The sequence below is a fragment of the Haematobia irritans genome, chromosome 4, assembly GCF_050003625.1.
Source record: "Haematobia irritans isolate KBUSLIRL chromosome 4, ASM5000362v1, whole genome shotgun sequence".
Classification (NCBI taxonomy): Eukaryota; Metazoa; Arthropoda; class Insecta; order Diptera; family Muscidae; genus Haematobia; species Haematobia irritans.
In genome coordinates this window covers 65,634,127-65,646,006 of record NC_134400.1, presented here as the reverse complement: position 1 = coordinate 65,646,006, position 11,880 = coordinate 65,634,127, and the positions used below count along the sequence as shown (strand labels likewise).

The following is an 11,880-nucleotide window of genomic DNA, read 5'->3' as shown; positions in this document are numbered from 1 at the left end:
GCTTTATACTCGTGCAAAAAGGCAATAGGGAAAAAGTGGGGACTAAAACCAAAAATTGTACATTGGCTATACACGGCAGTGGTTAGACCTATAATGCTATATGGTGTTGTAGTCTGGTGGCCGGCACTTCACCAGCCGACAAGTTTAGACAAAGTTCAGCGTATGGCGTGCTTGTGTATCTCAGGTGCATTCGGCAAGACAGGAACAAACTCCCTTAATGTCATACTTCATCTATTGCCTTTAGACATTTTGGCCAAACAGTCAGCTGCAACAACGGCTGTGCGGTTGCGCGAGCTATCGCTGTGGTCGGAAAAAAGTTACGGTCACAGTTCGGTCCTCAAAATAATGCCAGATGTGCCTAACGTAGTGGATTACACTTTGGCGAGTCCACTTTTCGACAAAAAGTTTGAGACTCTAATTCCCAACAGTGAGGCGTGGTGTACACGGACCCTGGGGAATAAAAGATATATAGATTTCTACACTGATGGCTCCAAATTGGATGGCCAAGTGGGTTTCGGAGTATATTCTAAAGATCTGGAAATTCGAATAGCGAAAAGATTACCTAATCGCTGTAGTGTTTTTCAGGCTGAAATATTGGCAATAAGAGAGGTGGCGAATTGGCTGAGAAGTAATGTTCCAAAAAATGTGGGCATTAATATATACTCAGACAGTCAACCTGCAATAAAATCCTTGGACTCTGTGTTCCTCAACTCGAAAACGGCCATCGATTGCCGCAAATCTCTCAATGAGATGGCTGAGCAGTACAATATTCACCTAATATGGGTGCCTGGCCATAGGAACATACCGGGGAACTGCGAAGCGGATGAGTTGGCAAGGCTAGGGACTACCTTACATATTCCAGGGGAACTAGAATTTGTTGGTATGCCCCTAGCTACCTGCAAGCTCATGCTGCGTGAGAAGGCTGTTATGATGGCAAATGTTCGATGGGAGAATTGCAAGGGTTGTAACGACACCAAGCAAATATGGCCCCATTTCAACTTAAACCGCACACTAGATATGCTAATGTTCTCGAGACGTCAGATATCACTCCTGATATCTGCTATAACGGGTCGCTGCCTGATAGGAGATTTTGCAAAAACTCTTGGCGCGAAGTATAATGACTATTGTATGAGCTGTCATGATGCGGAGGAAAAAGAATCAATTAAACACCTCTTGTGTGAGTGTCCTGCATTTTGTGTAAAGCGCAAGCAACTTTTAGGAGCATATAGCTTCAGATTACTGGCGGATCTGGAAAACGTTAAGTTAAGCAGTCTGCTAATATTTTTGGAACAATCTGGTTGGGTCAACAAAGAAAAATAATCAAGAAGGTTCAGCGGTTAAAACTAGAAGTGTCCATATGTAATAGGTACTTTTAGTTAATGTGGTATCACAATGGACTGAATAGTCTAAGTGAGCCTGAATCTTAATCGGGCTGCCACTTTAACTTAACCTAACCTAACCTAGTTTGACATTATAATTATCATGGGGGGTACACACGTTTGCTCGTGACTTTACCTTTAATTAATATGCCTTGAGTGAAACCACTAGGAACAACAATTTTGGTTAATTTTACAAATGAGGCAATTGTAGAAAGTTTTAACTAAACTAAACGCTGACATCACGCCAAAACCCAAATATAAGTACTTATTTATCGTCTAAAGGTAAGTACTATGTTCGCTTTTCGCGTTGAAATTTTCGTGGTTACTTTATTAAAACAGTTCAATATAAAACAGACAAATTAACTCAATTGATGCGTAGTTTCTTGTTCCTCTAGATTTCGGCAAGACTTTACAGGAATAAGTTTGTTTTCATTTATAACTTTGATTATTTAAGGAAAAGTAACCGCGAAAATAAAGTGGTTTTCAACTCGAAAACCGAACATAGTACCTACCCTAATTGAAGAAATTTTGTTAGACATAATTACTTTTTTTTCACATGTTAAGGTGAGTATTAACTTCGAGTTTAGCCGCTTAAATCGCTAAAGTGAAAACTAAATCAGTAAGAAAAATGCATAAAATTATACATATTTGTTGCAAATTTTATTATAACTTGATGGGGAAAAGCCCAAAGCAAATTTTCACAAAGTTTGTATTCCTTAAAACGGATTATTAAAGAAAAGTAATCGTGATAAAATGATTTTAGCGGCTTAAGGTGGGTATTAAGTTCGAGTTTAGCCGCTAAAATCGCAAATTTTTCACGCTTACTTTTCTTTAACAATCCATTTTAAGTAATACAAACTTTGTGAAAATTTGCTTTGTAATATTCCCCATCAAGTTATAATGAAATCTGCGAAAAATATGCATAATTTTATGCCTTTTAAGATTTAGTTTTCACTTTAGTGAAAAATGCGACTAAACTCGAACTTAATACTCACCTTTAGTGTCGGGAATTTTCTTTGTATAATTTAGGAATTTGAGATGGTAACACTGAAAAAATGCAACTCTGTGTACAAGAAACAACAATTCATAAACAAATGTGAAACAGTTATAACGGCGAAAACAAGCGTCACTTCGAAATAAGAAAATAAAATAAAGAGTAAATATTGGTAAAATATCTCAAAATCTTAACAAAAGGAAAATTAACACCCTTGGTACAACTGAAGGTGAGAAAAATGTCGTGCAATAAAGAATTCATTTCTTTATATTTTCAACTTGTTTCTACAGACACTGATAAAAGGTTGGACTCCATTGGAACGATGCCTTTCGTAGGAAAGAATCAAGCAAAGCGACAAAAGCTAATACACAGAAGAGGTACATTTTGAAATCCTGAATTTATATAATTGTTTTAATTCATTTTTCACTTTACAGATGCTATAGATGATAATTTGGATTCGAGACGGAGGATCACAGTATGCCATCCCATTCCGTAAATAAGGATGACGAGAGTAAGGAAATGTATTTCGCCCAATAGAACCCATTATCAACAAATGTTATTCTTTATCTTTCTATGTGGCTTCATTCAGGGATGAAGTTAGAAGAGAGTTAAGGGTTATTAAGGACGAAATTGGAGAGATAAAAAATGAGTTGAAGAATGAATTTGCAGTTTACGGAGAAGTTTACTTTATAACTTCAAAAAATGGAGGAGTCTATTATTTCCAACGTGAACACCATATTAAATAACCATATTAAAATAATTTTTTTACCAATTAAAAATGTCAATGATATAATATAAATATTACAATAAAATATTCAATGTATTTTGTTTTGTTTCAATAGAGGTTTTCAGGTACTGTAAAATTATAATTCTAACCCTCCTAAAGCATTCTAGAAACAATTGGAAAGACGTATGAAATGTTGTTTTTCAGTGCTTTTTAATGGTTGTAAAAACCATCGATACACCGTATATCGATGTTATCATTTTGGGGTTGTCAAAGCGTTCGTTAAACTATCGGAAAAGCGTATAAAATATTGTTTTCATGACGCTTTGAAAACGTTGTTAAATACAATCGATACACCGTGGAATGATGTTATCATTTTGGGGTTGTAACAACGCTTTTTCCCACCGTGTATCAACCGTTCACAACGCTTTTCCGATGGTTTTTTTCTGACTGGGCTGTTTCAAGTCAAGTTATATTGAAAATTACATTTACCCTCAAACTGATCCTCATCCTGTGTTTATTGGGACACAATTAATGCCGCCAATACCCCCAAAGACAATAAACTTGAGGAAGATAGGAAATCGGCTTGCGTCATACCAAATGTTGCATTTACCATGTTAGTTCCATACATGTTTGTAATTTTTTATTTGTTTTTCGTTTTTATTTTTTAAATGAAAAACTTAGTTTTCTTAATGAAACAATGTTAAATTTTAGGCAACAACAAAAAAAAATACATTTCCCGTTTAAGGAAATTTATTCCGTGCACTTAATTTCTTTTTATTTATATTTTAATGTTATGTCAATATTTGTCGTATACGCGTTTGGTTCGAGTATGAAACTAACACGGTAAATGGTTTGATCTCATCGGTAGCCAATTTCCTATCTTCCTAGAGTTTTTGTTTTGAGTCTTTGAATACCCCTGCCAACATTTTTTGAATTTGACGGCGCTTCTGAGAATCCCCACTACTTCGAAAACAATCGTATACGAGATCCAAAACTTGTCGGAAAAACGCCGTCACTATTGAGAAGTTGTACCACGCCAAGTTACTACAAAAAAGTATCTCATGAGTGCAATTATTAGCTGCCTTTTTTTAATAGAACGACGCCAATAAGAGCCCCTTCATACAAGCAGAAAAAGTGAATTTTAAGATAGTTGTAAAAGAATCATTGTGGTCAAGTAAACACGATTGTTTAGATGTTTATTAATTTGATTAAACATTTATAAATTCTTATAAATATAACATGTATACCACTATCACAATACATATAACATATTTTTTTCCATTAATAATAGAATGATGTTGATTTACAAGTGGCAAGTTACATGTTGTAGCGTCTAACAGCCAGTGTTTTTATTCTCGATGGAGGCAGCGTGTCTGTAAAATATCTGAAAAACAATCAATTTATTCCATTTGGAACGTCAAAAATTGGTCACCAATATACCTTTTACAATTTTAAGCGAAATAACTATGTTTTCAGCACTGCATTGTCGATTTTATTTAAATAAATTAAAAGAAGCTAGTTGCGCTTGGTGTTTCACAAAATATAAAATGGCTCTTGTAACAATAGTGATGGCAAAATACTTTCTGTACATTTCATACTTTTTCAAACGCTTCCCCCATCACAGTTGGCGATTGTTGCAGTGTCACTTACGAGTCTGTGGTAGCGATGAGGATGAAATGGAACTTTGAAAAGCTGGCAGGAACCCTGCCAACATTTTTTTGAATTAGACGGCGCTTCTGAGAATCCCCACCACGTCGAAAACAATCGTATACGACATCCAATACTCGTCGGAAAAGCGCCCTCACTATTGAGAAGTTGTACCACGCCAAGTTACTACAACAAAAGGGCTGTTTTCTTTTAGCACTGGATATGCTAAGCCGTGAAGGACTTAACGAAAACAGAGTACTCGTTTATCCAGGACATCTCCAAAAATATGCAACACTGTCATCAGCTGTTTAAAAACAATCACAGAAAAAAGTGAAATCTTGCATTTTTAATGTATGAAATGCTCCAATTGGTAATAAATATTTACTGCTGCGATTATTTATGACACTGTACCACTTTGAATTTCATGTTTTTCAAAAAAATAGTCACGATAAATTGCCATTGTTAATCGATGAAGCGTCACTTTATCAAACTACAATCTGGCAACATCGGCGCGACTTGCACTGATGAGATGTTCTGGATAGAACACCAATGCAAAGTTGTTCAGCCCTAAAGAACGACGCCAATAAGAGCCCCTTCAAACTATTAGAAAAAGTGATTTTTAAAATACCCTGCCAACATTTTTTGAATTTGGTGGCGCTTCTGAGAATCCCCACTACGTCGAAAACAATCATATACGACATCAAAAACTCGTCGGAAAAGCGCCGTCACTATTGAGAAGTTGTACCACGCCAAGTTACTACGAAAAAGTTTCTCATCAGTGCAATTATTAGGTGCCTATTTAGATCAATTTCGAAGGACGCCAATAAGAACCCCTGCAAACTATCAGAAAAAGTGCATTTTAAGGTAATTGTAGAAGAATCATTGTGGTCAAGTAAAACACGATTGTGTAGATGTTTATTGATTTGATTAAACATTTATAATTTCTTGTAAATATAACATTTTTCGATTTATCTCATCACATTTAACATAATTTTTTGCATTAATAAAATAATGATGTTGAGTTTTAAGTAGCAAGTTACATATTGCAGCGTCTATCAGCCAGTTTGTTTATTTTCGATGGAGACAGCGTGCCTGGAAAAATATTTGAAAAACGATCACTTTATTCTATTTGGAAAGTCGAAAATTGTTCACCATATACCTTTCACAATTTTAAGCGTAATATCTATGTTTTCAGAACTTTATTTTCGTTTTTATTTAAATAAAATATAACAAGCTGGTTGCGCTTGGCGTTTCACAAAAAATAAAATGGCTCTTTTAACAGTAGTGATGGCAAAATACTTTCATGTACATTTTGTACTTTTGTATATGCTTCCCCCATCACAGTTCGCGTTGGTTGTGGTGAAATTTACGAGTCTGTGGTAGCGATGAGGATGAAATGGACCTTTGAAATGCTGGCAGGGTAAGGGCTGTTTTCTTTAAGCACTGGATACCCTAATCCGCGAAGGACTAAAAGAAAACAGAGTACTCGTTTATCCAGGATATCTCAAAAAATATGCAACACTGGCATCAGCTGTTTAATGCGCTTTACAGACTATCAGTTATTCCGGACGGAATGTCGGTGTTTGTAAAGAATCTTACAGTGTGTCGGATAGATACGACTTGTCGGCGATGACTAAATAATCGGTAAATGTGTTATTGATACAATAAACATGCAGCAGTATCGATTATGCCTTCAGACTTAATTTATAATGTGCACAATATATGGGATATGTTCGACATGAGCATTGTCGTCCGGAATAACTAATAGCCTGTAAAGCGCATAAAAACAACCACAGAAAAGAAGTGAAATCTTGCATTTTTAATGTATGAAATGCTAAAATAAGTAATAAATATTTATTGCTTCGATTATTTATGACACTGACAATTCTCTCAAATATCATACAGTTTGCGTCGGCGTCACCCAGTTCAGTTCTCTGACGAGTTTAGTTCTCTGCTTCCATTAAATTTTTTGGCAGACAATTTGAAATTATAACTGCCGATGTCTTTATAAACAATTAATCAAAACAGCGCTACGACCGCAACGTTAGTAATACCAAAGCTGCAGGCATTGTGCGACATCTATACAGTTGACATTTGTTGTTTTTGTAGAAGAAAAATTTTCGTCCTCTTGTGTTTCTATTCTCTCTGCTTGCGCTGATGAGATGTTCTGGATGGAACACCACATTGCCAACATTTTTTTAATTTGACGGCGCTTCTGAGAATCCCCACCACGTCGAAAACAATCGTACACCCAGAAAAGAAATTCCTTGCCTCAACCGAATTATTTGCCAACCGAAAGCGGGTGGTTCCATCAACTATCAAGGAGTTCTGTTGACACAACTAACATTTGGAAATTGTAACAGCGTGGTAGTATATTGGACCAACCTTGCATTGGTTGTCGTTATCGAATCTTTTTTATTTGGTTTGGTGCAACCGCCCACAATGTTATTTATTTTTACCTGACCAATTGTTAGATATACTTACCAAATTCCAATAACATATTAAGGCCGTTACTATGTTCATTCTTGAGAAAAAATTTTATGGAAACTATTATTTCGCACATATAATGTTTATTTAGGTAGCAGGAAGCGCTATTTAACTGGGAGCGATATTGAATTAAGTTGGTGGTTGATTGATGGTTGCTGCTTGCTATTACAAAATTAACATTAGGACTGTTTTCTTTTAGCACTGGATGCAACATTTGTATGGGCTATTCGGAACATCGTTGCACTGGTGTTCTATCCAGAACATCTCATCAGTGCAAGTCGCGCCGATGTTGCCAGATTGTAGTTTGATAAAGTGACGCTTCATCGATTAACAATGGCAATTTATCGTGACTATTTTTTTGAAAAACATGAAATTCAAAGTGGTACAGTGTCATAAATAATCGCAGCAGTAAATATTTATTACTAATTGGAGCATTTCATACATTAAAAATGCAAGATTTCACTTCTTTTCTGTGATTGTTTTTAAACAGCTGATGACAGTGTTGCATATTTTTTGAGATGTCCTGGATAAACGAGTACTCTGTTTTCTTTTAGTCCTTCACGGCTTAGGGTATCCAGTGCTAAAAGAAAACAGCCCTATAGTTCGATGTTCATATATTATGCATTTACGTACATATTAGTTTTTATAAACATAATACTACGTTCGCACTATACTCGCTTTTTAGAACCAAAATCTCTTTACAAATCTCAAGTGTTCGGACTGGCAGAATACCGAGATTTTGTAGAGTTGAGGATTTAACAGCTGTTGTAAATATATCAATACAAACACAAACACGTATGTGTACACGTACACACACATTCATCTACAAGGAAAATTGGGGCAGGGTTGCAATTAGCGCATTTTTAGTACTAAAACCACAGTTGTACAAGGCAGTATAGGAGATTTTGTTGAAATTCTCTACGAGCCAGCTGATATTTGCCTATTGCAAATCTACTGGGATCTAGAAGGATTTCGACCAAAATCCTCGTTTACGAGGATTTCGTGTCTAGTGCGTAGTATAAAAGAATAATTCATAGACATTTGTAGAAATATGTATAGTATAATAAATTAAAAAAACTAATAATCCCAAACTAAAAATTCTTCTCCAAAACTGTCTTGGATTCTTCTGGCTTAACCAATTTTTTAAATTATATGGAGATTGTTGAAAATAATCACTATATTTTTCAGCTATACGCGCCAACCTTAAAAGAAAACGATCAGATGTTTAAATGAGCCGTAAATGTTTACCAACTATAAAAGCGTGTGTTAGTGAAACAAAGTGATAACAGTCTTATATCACGTTTCAGTTCTAAATCTAATAATTGTTCGTTGTAATGTTTGTAATTTCGTCGTTTTTCTTTTTCCGTCTAAAGGCCGGTACTCTGTTCGGTTTTCGCGTTGAAACTCCATACAGAACCAAAAAATGCGAAAAACTAGCAAAATTTTTCCATTTGTGATACTTTGTTTTTTTTTTTTCGAGTTGAAAAACTGACGTAATCAGTCAGTATTTTCATAATATGGCGCCATTTGCAATGTGAATTAAGAAATATTTTATTTATTAAACTGATTTTTGTGAATTTATAATGCAAAAGTGGATCGGATTATTTTTTAAAAATGTAATCTGATCGATTGATAAAACAAAGTATAACATGGAGTTGTATTTCCGTAATAAACTAGCAACCAGCATCTAGCCGCTCGCTACTATATTGTAGAACATAAATAATGTATAAAACATGAAATTTAAAAACAAATGTTAACAAAATAAAAGCTTTATTTGGGGAATTATATTTTACAATCGTTTCATTTGTACTGGGCATCGGGATAATAAACACAAAACGAACCCAATAAACACAGAATGAGCGTTTTTCAAATGCAACAACTTTTCAATTTGAGGGTAAATATAATTTTCAACATAAATTCAACTTGACTTGAAATAGCTCACCTTCAATACTTCTTCAAATTATTTGCGAACTACTTCCAATTTGCCAAAATGTTGACGAAATCTTTGAAAAGGTGTTGAAGATAATATGAGAAAACTTTGACAAAATACTACCCTAAAATGCAACGAAAAAACCATGTGGTTTTCAATACTTATTTGTGCAACGAAGTTCGTGGTCAAGTGGAAGAAATAAAAAAAAAATGGAAAATTTTAGACAAATAACTGAATTTGCTGCAAATATTTTATAATAATAGGTAAGTGAAAATAAAAAATGAAATAAAATTTTAAGGAAGTCACTAAATGTACATCTCTTTGCCGAAAACTAAAATTATGGATTCTACGCTCTTGAAAACATTAAAAAGCTGACCGATGAAAAAATGTTGGACAATTAACTGGAACTGTTTCAAATAGTTTATAATAATTGGTAAGTCAATATGAAAAATTAAATCAACATTTTAGAGAAGTCACTAAATTTAAATCTCTTTGCAGAAAACTAAAATCTTAGGATGCTACATTCTTGCAAGCAATAAGAAGCTGACCAATGTAAAATGAGTGGCTTATCGACAAGAAAAAGTTTCCAGAAACATTACAAGTGCAACCAATTAAAATTGTTAAAAACAACAAATTGTTGAAATCAACAACTTCTGGATGATGCTATTATCAGTTTAAAATGGATATTTTGTGAATTCCTTCTCCTGGAAATCAATTCCAAAACGCGGTCCAGTACGTTCCTAATTTCAAATGACACCAAAAGGAAGGAAATCGAATTATCAATGTAAAAGTATTTACTAATAATGTTTAAGATATTTAAAGTTTTGTTGTTTGTTTTTGTTCTTATTTGTTGATATGTTTAATAAGATTATTATTTATCAATTGGTATTGTAGTGTACTATGTAGTGTAGTGTATTATTATATATTTTATTTTGATGAAAATGAATAAATTATACAAAATTCATAGAATTTTGGCTTTGACTTTCAATTTGAAGTGGGGATATCATTCATACAAATGTAGGTTGAAAAGTATTTGCAACGATGTTAATTTTGAAATTGACTCGCATCGAAAATTGTTTGACAAATTATTGAGTAACGATGCATTTCAATTTGAGGATAACACTTGAGATATTATTGCTAATGTGTTGAATTTCAGTGTTGAGGGTAATGTCTGTTTTTTGTTGAGAACGCGATTTTCTCAACAATTTCTCAACTTGAATCTTACCCTAATCCTTTGAAAAAATGTTTGAAAAATTGTTGAAATTTAGCATTTTTCAAACGTTTGTGTTTATTGGGAAATGTTAACAAAAGGAGCACAGCAATTGATGTTGCAAAACAAGCACTTCAACCAACATGTATAGTCCCTGGTTGTAATAAATGGAATCAAGAATTAATTGATGTGTTCCAAAAAATATAGTGCAGCATTGTAAAATTAAATTTTTTAAATCCAAAGTTATTTGTAAAATAACTTCTGCTTCTTCTTTTTATACCCTCCACCATAGGATGGGGGTATATTAACTTTGTCATTCCGTTTGTAACACATCGAAATATTGCTCTAAGACCCCATAAAGTATATATATTCTGGGTCATGGTGAATTTCTGAGTCGATCTGAGCATGTCCGCATCACGCTAACTTCCGAACGAAACAAGCTATCGACTTGAAACTTGGCACAAGTAGTTGTTAGTCGGATGGTATTGCAAATGAAATTCTGAGTCGATCTGAGCATGTCCGCATCACGCAAACTTCCGAACGAAACAAGCTATCGACTTGAAACTTGGAACAAGTATTTGTTAGTCGGATGGTATTGCAAATGGGCCATATCGGTCCACTTTTACGTATAGCCCCCATATAAACGGACCCCCAAATTTGGCTTGCGATTGCTCTAAGAGAAGCAAATTTCATCCGATCCGGCTGAAATTTAGTACATGGTGTTAGTATATGGTCTCTAACAACCATGGAAAAATTGGTCCATATCGGTCCACTTTTAAGTATAGCCCCCACATAAACGGACCCCCAAATTTGGCTTGCGATTGCTCTAAGAGAAGCAAATTGCATCCGATCCGGCTGAAATTTGGTACATGGTGTTAGTATATGGTCTCTAACAATTGGTCCATATCGGTCCATAATTACATATAGCCCCCATATAAACCGATCCCCCGATTTGGCTTGCGGAGCCTCGAAGAGAACCAAATTTCATCCGACCCGGCTGAAATTTGGTACATGGTGTTGGTATATGTTCTCTAATGACCATGCAAAAATTGGTCCACATCGGCCCATAATTATATATAGCCCCCATATAAACCGATCCCCAGATTTGACCTCCGGAGCCTCTTAGAGGAGCAAACGTCATCCGATCGGATTGAAATTTGGTACGTGGTGTTAGTATATTGTCGCTAACAACCATGCCAAAATTGGTTCATATCGGTCCATAATTATATATAGCTCCCATATAAGCCGATCCCCAGATTTGTCCTCCGGAGCCTCTTGGAGGAGCAAAATTCATCCGATCCGGTTGAAATTTGGAACATGGTGTTAGAATGTGGTCTCTAACAAACACGCAAGAATTGGTCCATATCGGTTCATAATAATATATAGCCCCCATATAAACCGATCCCCAGATTTGATCTCCGGAGCCTCTTGGAGGAGCAAAATTCATCCGATCCGGTTGAAATTTGCAACGTGGTATTAGTATAAGGCCGCTAATAACCATGCCAA

General features: G+C 35.0%; 1 long non-coding RNA gene across 1 annotated transcript; it reads left to right on the top strand.

Moving 5' to 3' along the window:
- Positions 1 to 2,491: 2,491 nt before the first annotated feature.
- Positions 2,492 to 2,927, top strand: LOC142233028 (uncharacterized). The gene is made up of 3 exons (XR_012721291.1): positions 2,492 to 2,602; positions 2,664 to 2,750; positions 2,808 to 2,927. It is a non-coding gene; the product is annotated as an uncharacterized LOC142233028 (long non-coding RNA).
- Positions 2,928 to 11,880: the final 8,953 nt, after the last annotated feature.